Raw genomic sequence first — 14,718 nt, 5'->3', positions numbered from 1 at the left:
AAAACAATTAAGCTATTTGGAAAATCTGTGCAGTGTTTTTGTTTTAGTGCTCTGGACTGTGTTTAGTGAATGCAGAAGGGAAAAGACTGATAAGATAAAATCAGTTGCCAAAGTTGGTTTCATGGGAAAAGGCTTAGTGGCTTATGTGTTGGTCTTAATTTTTTCCTTTTAAGTCCTTCTGAAAGTGCAGTGTTTTTTCCAGTTTAAGCTTAAATGGAAATCATTCAAGATTTAGAAAGCTGCGGAAAGATAAAAGACTGATAAAAATAATAATCACTGCTCAAACGTGACATATTAAAAGCTGTTTGTGTCAAACTCAGTTTACAGCATGTAAAACATGGATTAAAATGTAATTATTTTAATAATAAGTGTAGCCTACTGTATGTTGCAGATACAACTTTGAGTTAAATGAGTGAATCACTGAATGTTCCAACGGTTAATCTCAGTGTAATTCCCTCATACAGAAACAAGCTACAGTGAATATTAAGTAATTTTTGTGGACAACATGTGCCACCATGTGGATGACAAAGGGTCAACAACAAAACTGTAGTTCAAGGTCTTGCAATTAAGTCTAACATAATAACCTTAGTTTATAAAGCAAAATAAATACAGACAAACCACTAGGGAAAAAATGGTCTTATAAGTCACTAAGTAATAATAAGTGACAAATTAAGTTGTCACTATAGTGTGCAATATTTCTATGTGCCTGATTACATACAGTAGGACATTGCATTTGATGCATCTCATAACCATTTTACATAGCTAGCAATAGTACAGGAGTAAGTCAATGGAAATGAAACACAACATATTTTATACACATGTTATAAAGATCCTAATTAAGACAGAAAGATGAGAAAAAGTCTGCTGTTAAGGTCTAAGTGGGCATCAAGTATATAGGCACAACAACACTCTCAGGAAAAAGGTACAAAGCTACATAAGTACCCTAAAAAGCGAAAAGGTACATCTTTGTACCTTATTTACACCTAATTGGTACATATTAGTACCAAAAGTGTACATATTAGTATCTTTGGAAAGGATACCGGCCCACTGACAGTTGTGTACCTTTTTTTGAAAGTGAAGTTTAAGCTATCTGACCTGACCAAACAGGTATGAGTTAGTCACTTTAAGTTAGGAAGACTGGAAATAAAAACATTAGCATCATAACAACACATTAATATAAATTGTGTTTCTTTGTATAATCAATTAACTGATATGTAAGAGCAACAAAATTAACTTCAATTCAGCTCTAGCTAAAACAAAACTATCTTAAATGTTTCCTATTACAAAATCTCTTTCAGTAATGATTCAGAATTGAACAGTTGCTAGTAAATAATGGTTATGTATTACGATTATTCCAATTCATATCAACATCCTGCAACCACAGTAAGCAACAATATGCTCCTGTCACACTGTCAGACATATAAAAGTCTAATATCAGCACAAAGTGATCGTTCACAACAATACTTTAACAAATAAATCTACCCTGAACATTTGTATTCACATAACAGCCTGAGATGCTGTGGCAGTGCTCACCTGTATAGCCAGCGAAAACACAACATAAAGTCAAATTGTACATCACCTGTATGATGCAGTGTCCCTCTGAATGTCTTATAGTCCTTGATTGCAGATGTTTTTCTCTCTGATGGCACAGAGTCTCTCAATCCAAACCCGTAATAAAAGTGTCGAGTGTGCAGTAAAGTTTAGAGGCGCTTCTGGCAGGAGCATGAGATGCAGAAAGAAACTCTCCTCACTGGGGAAATACTTTAACCGAACAGGAGCTGGAAGGTGGGCTAGGAAATAAGAGGTGGAGTAAGGGCGCACATAAAATTTCCACGTATGATGTAATTTGGCTATACACAGAGCCTCCGAAACGTTTGTGGCTAACATGCGCAAATCCTGACGATATTTATGTCTGGAGTTCTCTTGATCTGTTTTGAGCAATAATGCATCATCGCACGGAACAACGGAACCTTTTGCTAAAATATTTACATTATATAACATTCCCTTTTAAATAATGCAACGTAATATTGGTTTGGCTCAAAGCCCAATTAGAATTGTTTAGAATTGTATCCTCTGAATTTAAATTCAAATGAACAATTTAGTTGTGAGCAAAATACACTGAAATGAATAAAATCACTCTGGCATTAGTGTATAACTCTAGTATATTTACATATCACATTCAAGGTGTTCATTTTATGAAATTACAAGCTAAAAGGTCCATTTTTGTACTATATTTCCCTTATGGTACATATTAGCTTTTTACTTCACAGGATAAATAATGTTAAATAATGGAAATGAATAAAATCACTCTGGCATTAGTGTAACAACTCTAGTATATTTACATATCACATTCAAGGTGTTCATTTTATGAAATTACAAGCTAAAAGGTCCATCTTTTTACTATTTTCCATTATAGTACATATTAGCTTTTTACTTCACAGGATAAATAATGTTAAATAATGACTTGAGTGGGCTACTTGTGCTTTTGTGATGTTTTATGAGCTGTTTGAACTTTAATATTGACGGCACCCATTCACTTCAGATGATCCGTTGGTGAGCAAGTGATGACAAATCTGTTTTGACAAAGAAACAAACTCATTTACATCTTGGATGGCATGAGGGTAAGTAAATGTTCAGCAAATGTTCGTTCTTGGGTGGTTTAATGGTATTCATTTCGTCCTGTCCCATTACAGGTAGTTTTGTCGTTTTTCCTGCCTAGAATATTCACTGTGACAACCAGCTCTGTATATGCTATGCATTTTATACTATTTCAATTAATTATTTCAAAAATGTGTTTCCCATTTTCTCAGTTTCCCAAAATCCCATTTGTTTTTTTCAAATATTGTGCCCGTTAATCGCAAACATCCATCATATTAATTAGTCTTCTGGACCAACAACATTAACACGAGTGGAAAGCAGAAACACAAGGCTTCATTCAGGAGTCTGGCCCACCCCGTTGTTCCTCTCAAACTTTCCTCTCAGAGGAACATGACAACGTATCCCACTGAATAGAGTCACTATTTGAGAACCGTGCAATGTCTCACAAGACATAGGCATAAGAATACAGAGTGCCCAATAAAGAACGCTGTGTGCTTTGTATAAACGTTTAGGAAAAAAGATGCATCATGACATTTAAAATCTGTTTTTTCATTTACTTCTAAAGGTGTTTCATTCGTGATTTACATGCTCATATAAAAATGTTCCTTAGGGCCAGTTATTCAAAAGTAATCAGATCAGATTTCGGCTATCGGATTGGATCAAATCTTCAAAATGGGTTGTTCAGAAGAAAAAGGGATTCTGAAATCTGTAATTTTCAATAAGATTAGGATAACTTTCATTCAAAAAACCAATACTGATCCCAGCAGAATGGTGGATTTAAAGTACAAATATGTAATAAAACTTTAAATCTGGTGCAAAAAATAAAACATTTGTAACATGTACACTCTCACATTTTATATATATATATAGACGGGTAGACATTAGGCTACCTCTTAAGCTTTTGAGTAGCCTACTTTAAAGTAAAAAAGAGATTTTGGTGCCATAAAATAAACTATGATATTTAATTTAAAGTGTTTTTAAAGCTCTGTTTGTAAACTACAATGGCACAATCATCAGATGAACCATTCAAAAGTATCTGAGACAATGCGAAAGCATTGACATTTTGTTTTTTCTTTCAATCACTATGTCCCTTCAGGGGCTCTCCAGAGCACTATGCAGATTTGGTAATCTGGATTATTGTGATCCAATTCAGTTTTGCTTTGAAAAGCCAGTAGGAAAGTAAGATGGATTACCTGATCCTGAATAGGAAAACACTGGATTTCCAAAACCTGATCATTCTGATCCAGATTAAGCTTTTTGAATAACTGGCCCCTCCATCTTTCCATCATTAACATGCCGATTACCACAGAGAGAACCAATCATGAGCTGGCGTTTAAACTCAGTTTAGGTTTAGGAGGGAGGCACAATCTCTGTTTCTTTTGGATGGTGATTAAAAACTGTAACTGAACTGCTTGGAAAGGACTTCAAAGAAGAGGTTCCCACTGTGAGTTTGTGTGAGTGCTTTGTCCTCTTTGCTTTATTCTGCAGTTTGTGTGTATGAAATGAGATGCAAAGGTATGTTTGAAATTTGCCCTGTTTCGTTAACCTGCTCAGGTTAACCTGTCCCTTGACACCTTTGAAGAGACCTTAAAGCACCCTCAAAATACTAAATATATCTTTTTAATTTTAGAAAGCAATGTGTTTAAAAAATTTTTTTTAAAGGAAATTCATTCTGATATGGTAAATGGCTTCAGGAGAGTTTGAGTAGAAAAGCAATGGAGCTGGAAATATAAAATCTTGCAAGGGACAGCCTATTCATCAGATTTTAAGCAATCAAGCTGACGTTTGGTGATTGACGTTGACACCACGTACAGTTCCAAGGGAAGCCTTCAGGGACCTGTGGACATTTCACTTTCCTGAAGGGCTCTTTTCATCAAAAAGGCCAAACTATTGAAAGACATCAGGCGTTCTCCTCACTGACAATCTTGTTTCTATAGTGGAAGAGAAAACTCAGGTCTCTGGGGAGATACAAAAGCTTCTTCGCAGGTCTGTGTGAGGAAACAGAATTCCTCGGGGCAGTTGTCACTCCAGGTGCTTTCTGTCATTCTGTGTGGTGCCACTAGACTGTTTTCTCTACTACCTACTGAGAAGAATGAGCAGAGGTAAAGAACTGCCTCAGCTTTAATCTAGGAAGTGAAAATAGACCTTTGAATTGGTGCAGTTATATGTCTTATTGACTCTCCGAAATTGATTTTTTATACATTTGAATCTGGAGCGAGTTTGAACCTTGACACAGTTGAATGACTGAATTCGATTTATGGAGTTTTTGCTACTGCTCTATCTAACATAATCTATTTTTTGATTTTGCACTCAGTGGCTCCCTGCTGTCGGGAAATAGGCTTTCTTTCACAGGGAGCGCCTTCACATGGTATTTTTGGACAGCACAGAACATATTTATTTTCCTGCTGGAACTGAACAGTGCATTGTACGCCATAGGTTTCTAGAGCACCGTGTAAGTCCCAGAGCTGAGGAGAAGGATGCCAGCTCTCTCAATAGTGTCCATTTACACCCTTCACTCAAAGCTGCATAATGCTTTATTTAATCTATTAATTGTCAGCGTTTTCTGCTATTGGCTCATTTAAATATAATAGACAAAAATTGTTTAACTGCATCCAACAGGCCTCAGTAGAATTGTAATGATTTTACAGTTGAAGTCAAAAGTTTACATACACCTTGCAGAATCTGCAAAATGTTCATTATTTTACCAAAATAAGAGGGCTCATACAAAATGTATGTTATTTTTTAAATTTATTACTGACCTGAACAAGATATTTCACATCAAAGATGTACATATAGTCCACAAGAGAAAATAATAGTTTTATAATAATTTAAAAAAATGACCCTGTTTAAAAGTTTACATACACTTGATTCTTAATACTGTGTTGTTACGTGAATGATCCACAGCTGTTTTTTTGTTTAGTGATAGTTGTTCATGAGTCCTTTGCTTGCCCTGATCAGTTAAACTGCCCGCTGTTCTTCAGTAAAATCCTTCAGGTCCCACAAATTCTTTGGTTTTTAGCATTTTTGTGTATTTGAACCCTTTCCAACAAAGACTGTATGATTTTGAGATCCATCTTTTCACACTGAGGACAACTGAGGGACTCGCATGCAACTATTACAGAAGGTTCAAACTCTCACTGATGCTTCAGAAGAAAACACAATGCATTAAGAGCCAGGGGGTGAAAACTTGTTGAATTTGAAGAGCAGGGTAAATGTAACTTTTTTTGTCTTCTGGGAAACATGTAAATATTTTCTGTAGCTTCTAAAAGGCAAAACTAAATGAAGAAAATTTTATATTTAGGCAAAATAAGAAAAATGTACAAATCTTCATTCTGTTCAAAAGTTTACACCCCCAGCTCTGCTGCATCATTTTTCCTTCTGAAGCATCAGTGAGCGTTTAAACCTTATGTAATTGTTGCATATGAGTCCCTCAGTTGTTCTCAGTGTGAATAGATGGATCTCAAAATCATACAGTCATTGTTGGAAAGAATTCATATACACAAAAATGCTGAAAAACCACAGAATCTGTGGGACCGAAGCACTTTTCTGAAGAACAGTGGGCAGTTTAACTGTTCAGGACAAACAAGGTACTCATGACTAAACAACCTCACTAAACATCAACAACAAAAAAACAAAAACAGCTGTGGATCATTAAGGTAACAACATTTTTATAAATTCAACTATTATTTTCTCTTTTGGACTGTTATGTAAACGTCTTTTATGTAAAATATCTTACTCAGGTTAGTCCTAAATAAAAAATAACATGCATTTTGTATGAGCCCTCCTGTTTTGGTCAAATAATTAACATTTTAAGCAAGACATTGCAAGACGTATGTACACTTTTGACTTGAAACTGTTTATGTATATGTTTTATTATTTGTAGTATTATTGTATGGTTTCCAGGGAAAAAAATCTAAAAATTGTTTTTAAAAATTTGGTTTTCCCCATCATATTGCAAACAGAATTCCTGAAATTCTGAACTGAATCGCCATTATCCACTACCCACCTCCCATCATACCTTTTAAAGGATACATTTTACAAATTGAAATGGTCTTTGCATGAAGCCACTCCGCACGTCCCATAAGGAATTTAGAGCAGCCGCAGTTCCTATGCAAGCGTGTGTGTTTGCTTAAGTGTGTGAACGTTTAAGGGGAGACGTTGAACAGTATTTCCTTATTCACAGGAACAGACCTGACATTATTCTTGTAGTTCAACAGCTGAAGAAAGCCACAATCCACAGCTGAGATCATTGCTAGCGTGTTTCACATACCTACACGTTTCAAGCCATCTCACAAGCTACTGTCTGTTTATTAAATCCCATCTCTACTTATTTTTTTGAAAAGAAATAAAAAAATGGTAGTCTTGTACGTTTACCAATTCATATACAGTGCGCTCTTGCTTTTGACTGTGGAAATGTTAACAACAAGAATGCTTCTGCACAAAGTCAGCATTTGGTATCAGGAAATAAAGAAACATTTAAAAAAGGCAACCACCTTTTACGGTTAAAAAAAAACAGTGCTGGCTTTAGCTGACCGTTGCTGTTAATACGCCATTTGTTTTGATTATGACTTGAGGACATTCCTTGCATTTTCATGCGTCTGTTCCTTCAACTAAAAAAATCGCCTCTAAATGAAAACCCAGAAGACAGACAGAAAACAAGATGTGTGATGGGGTACATATCCATCATTTCTCTATAATCACATGATAACTCATTTTTCATTATATAATGTTTCTTGGACTTATTTTGACTTTTTTTTTCTTTGCCGGTGAGTAACAGTAAATTTGAAAGAGAACTATGTAAAAATGAAAGAGATCTGTTGTGTAATAACTATGAATATAAAGTCCAATATAATTGCTATGGTTTTAGAAGTTACATAATAGTTCACCATGAAATCACTACTTTAATTCAAGTGGTTATAGTACAAATACACCTCTATCTAGAAAGTCCTAGTGAGTCATTACAGTGGAAGAACGTCAAACGCAGAGGAAAATAAACACTACATGCAATGAATTGAAAAGCACGAAGCAGGTGATGGTTACATAAAGATACACTGAGTCAACAAATATCATATTAAAGGAATAGCTCCTCCAAAAATTAAAATTTGCTGAATCTTTATTTACTTTCATGCCACACAAGATGAAAATGACTTTGTTTCTTCATCAGAACAGATTTAAAGAAATTTAGCATTAAATAACTTCACAAATGGATCCTCAGCAGTCGTGTGGATTAATCGTGCATTATTGTGACAAAAATCTTGAATTGAAATCAGACATAGACAATTAAATTATATCTGTCGAACAAGATGAAGTTGAAGTTGAAGTGAAGAGGGATTGTACAAAATGCATATTATTTTTTTTATTTTGTACTGATATGAATAAGATATTTCACATAAAATACATTTACATATAGTACACAAGAGAAAAATATTGATTAGATTGATAAAATGGCGTTTAAACGTTTACATACATTTGATTCTTAATACTGTGCTATTACCTAAATGATCCACAGCCGTGTTTTTTGTTAATCTATAGTTGTTCATGAGTCCCTTGTTTGTTCTTCAGAAAAATCCTTCAGGTCCCACAAATTATTTGTTTTTTTAGTATTTTTATGTATTTGAACCCTTTCTAAGAATGACTGTATGATTTTGAGATCCATCTTTTCACACTGAGGACAACTGAGGGACTCGCATGCAACTATTACAGAAGGTTCAAACACTCGCTGATGCTCCAGAAGGAAACACAACGCATTAAGAGCCAGGGGGTGAAAACTTGAATTTTAAGAGCAGGGTAAATATAACTTTTTTTGTCTTCTGGGAAACATGTAAGTATCTTCTGTAGCTTCTGAAAGGCAGAACTAAATGAATAAAATATTATATTTAGGCAAAATAAGTAAAAATGTACAAATCTTCATTCTGTTCAAAAGTTTACACCCCCAGCTTGGCTGCATCATTGTTCCTTCTGAAGCATCAGTGAGCGTTTAAACCTTATGTAATAGTTGCATATGAGTCCCTCAGTTGTCCTCAGTGTGAAAAGATGGATCTCAAAATCATACAGTCATTGTTGGAAAGAATTCAAATACACAAAAATGCTGAAAAACCACAGAATCTGTGGGACCAAAGCACTTTTCTGAAGAACAGTGGGCAGTTTAACTGTTCAGGACAAACAAGGTACTCATGACTAAACAACAAGAGAAAAATATTGATCCCATTGATAAAAATGGTGTTTAAACGTTTACATACATTTGATTCTTAATACTGTGCTATTACCTAAATGATCCACAGCTGTGTTTTTTGTTAATTTATAGTTGTTCATGAGTCCCTTGTTTGCCACTGTTCTTCATAAAAAATTCTTCAGGTCCCACAAATTATTTGGTTTTTCAGCATTTTTGTGTGTTTGAACCCTTTCCAACAATGACTCTATGATTTTGAGATCCATCTTTTCACACTAAGGAAAACTAAAGGACTCATATGCAACTATTACAGAAGCTTCAAATGCCCATGGATGCTTTAGAAAGAAACACAATGCATTAAGAGCCAAATTCAACTTTTTGAATTTAAATATCAAGGTAAATTTAAGTTATTTTGTCTTCTGGGAAACATGTAAGTATCTTCTGTAGCTTCTGAAAGGCAGTACTTAATGCAGAAAAAAAAAGATATTTAGGCAAAATAAGAAAAATGTACTTCTTCATTATGTTCAAAAGTTTACACCCCTGGCTTTTAATGCATCGTGTTTCCTTCTGAAGCATCAGTGAGCATTTAAACCTTCTGTAATAGTTGCATTATGAGTCCCTCAGTTGTCCTCAGTGTGAAAATATAGATCTCAAAATCATACAGTCATTGTTGGAAAGAGTTCAAATACACAAAAATGTTGAATAACAAAGAATTTGTGGAACCTGAAGGATTTTTTTGAAGAACAACTGTTCAGGACAAACAAGGGACTCATGAACAACAATCACTACCAAAAAAAAAAAAAAAAAAACAGCTGTGGATCATTCAGGTAACAACACAGTATTAATATTATTATCAACTATTATTTCCTTTTGTGGAATATATGTAAACATCTTTTATGTGAAAAATCTTATCCAGGTCAGTGCTAAGTAAAAAAGAACATGTATTTTATATGATTCCTCTTATTTTGGTCAAATAATTAACATTTTGCACATTCTGCAAGGTGTATGTTAACATTTTGACTTCAACTGTATATAAACTCATGCATCTCAGACCGCTCTCCAAGTAGGGGTGGCATCAGTCATGTGATTAGGTCCAAAAGAAGAGGAAAGAGCACTATTATAATGGAATCGATTGTTCTATAATCACTCAATCAGCAGCACACTTCTGGTTTGACCAAATAAGGAACATATGTAAGGTGCGTTCCTGAGCCCTCTCCAACAGAGACGCTTTTGTCCAAATAAGTGAGGGGCTAAAGTGATGAAATCTGCTAAACTGTAGCACTTAAATGCACACTTCTTCCTCTGTATGTCAAGCCCAGGTTGGAAGTATCAGATCTGTTTGTTTTTTTTGTTGTTTTTTTTGAATGGCTGTTTGTCGGTTCAAAGCTTATCAGATGTGTATTGATTAGGTTGTAAAATTTTAACTATTTAAAAGTATACTATAAGAGGCTGAGTGGCCAAAGAATAGGAAACATGAACAAGGCAGAGTTGTAGGTGCAATAATGGTCACATTCATATGTGCTTATATTCTTGTTTTCTATTTGCGTACAGGACATTGTGGAATATCCGTGATCAAAATCATGTTGCGGTTTTTCCAAAATTGCGCTTACCCGCTCTAAACAAAACTGGAAGTCTTTTAAAAGAAAAGGTCTGTGTAAACATTTGCACAGATTTCTGTTTGAGCAAGTAGGTGTGCTCTGCATCCTGAGGCTGCTCAATAAGGAGCCTTGTTATATGCAGGTTGTTGACCTTGCTGTTTATAAAATGTGCTTTTCATAAGTGACATAGAAGCTCACTGTGACCCCCACCTACCCACATATTGACATACTATGTGGGCTGTGATCAGGCTACGAAGAGATTGGCAAAAATGTACTTACAAGCCAATGGTCAGTCCTCAGAGGAGAAAAAAAGATTGTGCTGACATCAGTCATAAGATCTTTGCTCAGGAATGGCATTTATGTATCACGATGTACCTATGTGTGAATCGTTTCAGAATCAGGAATCAGTGTCTCTGGAACAACCGTAGCATGACAATGCTAAATTATGTAAAGCTTTCCTGCAAAATCTAAAAAAAACCTGCCATTTTAGCGGATTTATATAGATACTGACATTTCAGAGCAATGCTATTAATAATTTAAAACAAACAAATAGTCATTATTCGTTACAAGAGAGCCAAAACAGACACTTTGAGTTGGTGAATCACCAAATTCTTAGGCCCACCTTTTCTGAACTGTGCGTCACAGGAATTGCACGTCTCTGACCTGAGTCCTACCTTGCTGGCAGGAGTGACTACATTTCATGCCTGGGAGTTTCTTCAGTTATGGGCACTTTTGACCCTGTGGACTTTAAGTAAATAATGGCTCGTAAAACACACTTTTCACACTCTCACGAACAATGTACAACACACTGGACATACATGCGTCACAGAAGAATTCTGTCATTTGCTTTTCCCCAGACATTAATAAACATTTCCACCACAGATAAATATCAAATGATGTACTGCATTTAAAAGCATTCTGTTTTAGGCATCTCATACAAATATTTTAGGCACTCTATGTTTCAGTTTGCTTGAAATAGCCGTAATGTCACTATACACATTCTGCAGCTTACATTTCTGAAATGAGTGGGTCTTGAGTTCAAAATAATAAATTAAAATGTAGTCAACATTATATATATATACAGGTGCTGGTCATACAATTAGAATATCTTCAAAAAGTTGATTTCACTAATTCCATTCAAGAAGTGAAACTTGTATAATGTATACATTCATTCCACACAGACTGATATATTTCAAGTGTTTATTTCTTTTAATTTTGATGATTATAACTGACAACTAATGAAAACCCCAATTCAGTATCTCAGAAAATTAGAATATTACTTAAGACCAATACAAAGAAAGGATTGTTAGAAATCTTGACCAACTGAAAAGTATGAACATGAAAAGTATGAGCATGTACAGCACTCAAGCTCCTTTTGCCTGAATTACATGCAGCAATGTGGTGTGGCATGGAGTCGATCAGTCTGTGGCACTGCTCAGGTGTTATGAGAGCCCAGGTTGCTCTGATAGTGGCCTTCAGCTCTTCTGCATTGTTGGGTCTGGCATATCGCATCTTCCTCTTCACAATACCCCACAGATTTTCTATGGGGTTAAGATCAGGCGAGTTTGCTGGCCAATTAAGAACAGGGATACCATGGTCCTTAAACTAGGTACTGGTAGCTTTGGCACTGTGTGCAGGTGCCAAGTCCTGTTGGAAAATGAAATCTGCATCTCCATAAAGTTGGTCAGCAGCAGGAAGCATGAAGTGCTCTAAAACGTCCTGGTATACAGCTGCGTTGACCTTGGACCTCAGAAAACACAGTGGACCAACACCAGCAGATGACATTAGATTAGATTAGATTAGATTCAACTTTATTGTCATTACACATGTACAAATACAAAGCAACGAAATGCAGTTTAGGTCTAACCAGGAGTGCAATAAGCAGCAAGTGCAGGATAAAGGTATAATTTATAAGTTATAAGTGCACTTATGGGAGATATGGAAATTAATAATACATGGAAATTATTTACAGATGAAAGTATTGTGGACATGATCTACAGTCGCTATTAACAAGTAGAATGTACAAGTAGAGGAGCATAGTATGCAGGTTGTTGTTAACTATAATCAGGAATTGCAGATTGATACGAACATAATATACAGGTAGCTGATTACTAAAGCAGGAATGAACAAATAATAATTTACAAATGTATAGATACATATCAAAAATTTACAAAATGTATATGTGCAATGGAAATGTGCATTTACAAATGGATATGTGTAGTGCAACAGATTAAGTAGTGCAATGGTAATGGGGAGACTGTAGGGGTGTGTGGGGTGGGGGGGCAAAGGTGTCAGTGGGGGGCAGAGTTCAATAAGGAGACAGCTCTGGGAAAGAAGCTGTTCCTCAGTCTGCTGGTTCTAGTCTTTGGGCATCTGAAGCGCCTGCCGGAAAGCAGGAGAGAAAACAGTTTGTGGGCGGGGTGAGAGGAATCCTTAAGAATACTGCGTGCTCGACGCAAACAGTGTTTCTTCTGAATGTCCTCAATGGATGGGAGTGGAGTCCCTATGATGCGTTGGGCAGTTTTCACTACCCGCTGCAGTGCTTTACACTCCACAACAGAGCAGCTTCCGTACCAGACTGTGACACAGTTCGTAAGGATGCTTTCTATCGTGCAGCGATAGTAGTTCACCAGGATGGCTGAGGACAGCTGGTTCTTCTTAAGTGTTCTCAAGAAGAAGAGGCGCTGGTGAGCCTTCTTGACCAGGCTGGAGGTGTTGGTAGTCCAGGATAGGTCCTCTGAAATGTGGGTCCCCAGGAACTTAATGTCATGATCGGGGCTGTGGATTTTCCCTCAGCCACCTGAGGTCGCTGTCTTACACTGCACTTCCTTGATTGTCCACCTGTCCTTGTCATCAGCACTGATCACCCACATCTGTTCACAATTATCATCAAGACTATAAGTATCCTCACTGCTCATTCTGCTTCATGTCTGCATTGTCTCTAGTCCTGTTTTTATTTTCTGTGTTTCTGGGATCTTTGACCTGCTATTGAGTTCTTGATTTTGTTTTATTTTGTGTTTCAGTTTATGTTCAGTTTGTGCCGTGTTGGCCTTTTGGTTTATGTTTATTTGTGTTTTGTTATATTAAAGTCAACTCCCTGCATTTGGACCCAGACCTCTTTACTTACCGTGACAGAATGCAGACATCACCTATGGGTCCAGCGGGGAATTTTTTTTTCAAGGAGACGGTGACTGTGCCCGAGTGGGCGGCGACCATCTGCGCTCGTTGGACGGCGGAGGCGGCAGCGTCCGCTGTCTCGGTTCCGGACGCGGCGGTCGTCGAGGCGGCTGTGCCCGAGTGGATGGCGGCCATCTACGCTCGTTGGGCAGTGGAGGACGCTCGTCTGGCGGCGGTTCCCGGGGCGGCGGCGACCGCTATCCCTGTCCCTGACGCTGAGGCGGCTGCGCGTCCTGTCCCTGACGCTGAGGCGGCTGCGCGTCCTGTTCCGGACGCGGCGGTGACCGCGCTCTCTGTTCCGGACGCGGCGGTGACCGCGCTCTCTGTTCCTGACGCGGCGGTGACCGCTCTCTCTGTTCCGGACGCGGCGGTGACCGCGCTCTCTGTTCCGGACGCGGCGGTGACCGCGCTCTCTGTTCCTGACGCGGCGGTGACCGCTCTCTCTGTTCCTGACGCGGCGGTGACCGCGCTCTCTGTTCCTGACGCGGCGGTGACCGCGCTCTCTGTTCCTGACGCGGCGGTGACCGCGCTCTCTGTTCCTGACGCGGCGGTGACCGCTCTCTCTGTTCCGGACGCGGCGGTGACCGCTCTCTCTGTTCCTGACGCGGCGGTGACCGCTCTCTCTGTTCCGGACGCGGCGGTGACCGCTCTCTCTGTTCCGGACGCGGCGGTGACCGCTCTCTCTGTTCCTGACGCGGCGGTGACCGCTCTCTCTGTTCCTGACGCGGCGGTGACCGCTCTCTCTGTTCCTGACGCGGCGGTGACCGCTCTCTCTGCTCCTGACGCGGCGGTGACCGCTCTCTCTGTTCCGGACGCGGCGGTGACCGCTCTCTCTGTTCCGGACGCGGCGGTGACCGCTCTCTCTGTTCCGGACGCGGCGGTGACCGCTGACGTTCCTCTGGCGGCGGCGTCAGCTCACGTTCCTCTGGCGGCAAGGCCAGCTCACGTTCCTCAGGCGGCGGCGTCAGCTCACGTTCCTCAGGCGGCGAGGCCAGCTCACGTTCCTCAGGCGGCGAGGCCAGCTCACGTTCCTCAGGCGGCGAGGCCAGCTCACGTTCCTCTGGCGGCGGCGGCGTCCGCTGACGTTCCTCTGGCAGCAAGGCCAGCTCACGTTCCTCAGGCGGCAGCGTCCGCTGATGTTCTTCTGGCGGCGAGGCCAGCTCGCGTTCCTCTGGC

The 14,718-nt window shown here is 38.8% G+C and overlaps 1 long non-coding RNA gene across 1 annotated transcript in view; it reads left to right on the top strand.

Annotated features, from left to right (window-relative positions):
• LOC141331059 (uncharacterized) overlaps nucleotides 1-14,718 on the top strand; it is a 470,059-nt gene that overhangs the window by 132,045 nt on the left and 323,296 nt on the right. The window lies entirely within an intron of this gene.

The sequence above is a fragment of the Garra rufa genome, chromosome 3, assembly GCF_049309525.1.
Source record: "Garra rufa chromosome 3, GarRuf1.0, whole genome shotgun sequence".
NCBI classification, from domain to species: domain Eukaryota; kingdom Metazoa; phylum Chordata; class Actinopteri; order Cypriniformes; family Cyprinidae; genus Garra; species Garra rufa.
The sequence above is the reverse complement of the archived record's forward strand: the minus strand, read 5'-3'. Positions and strand labels throughout refer to the sequence as shown.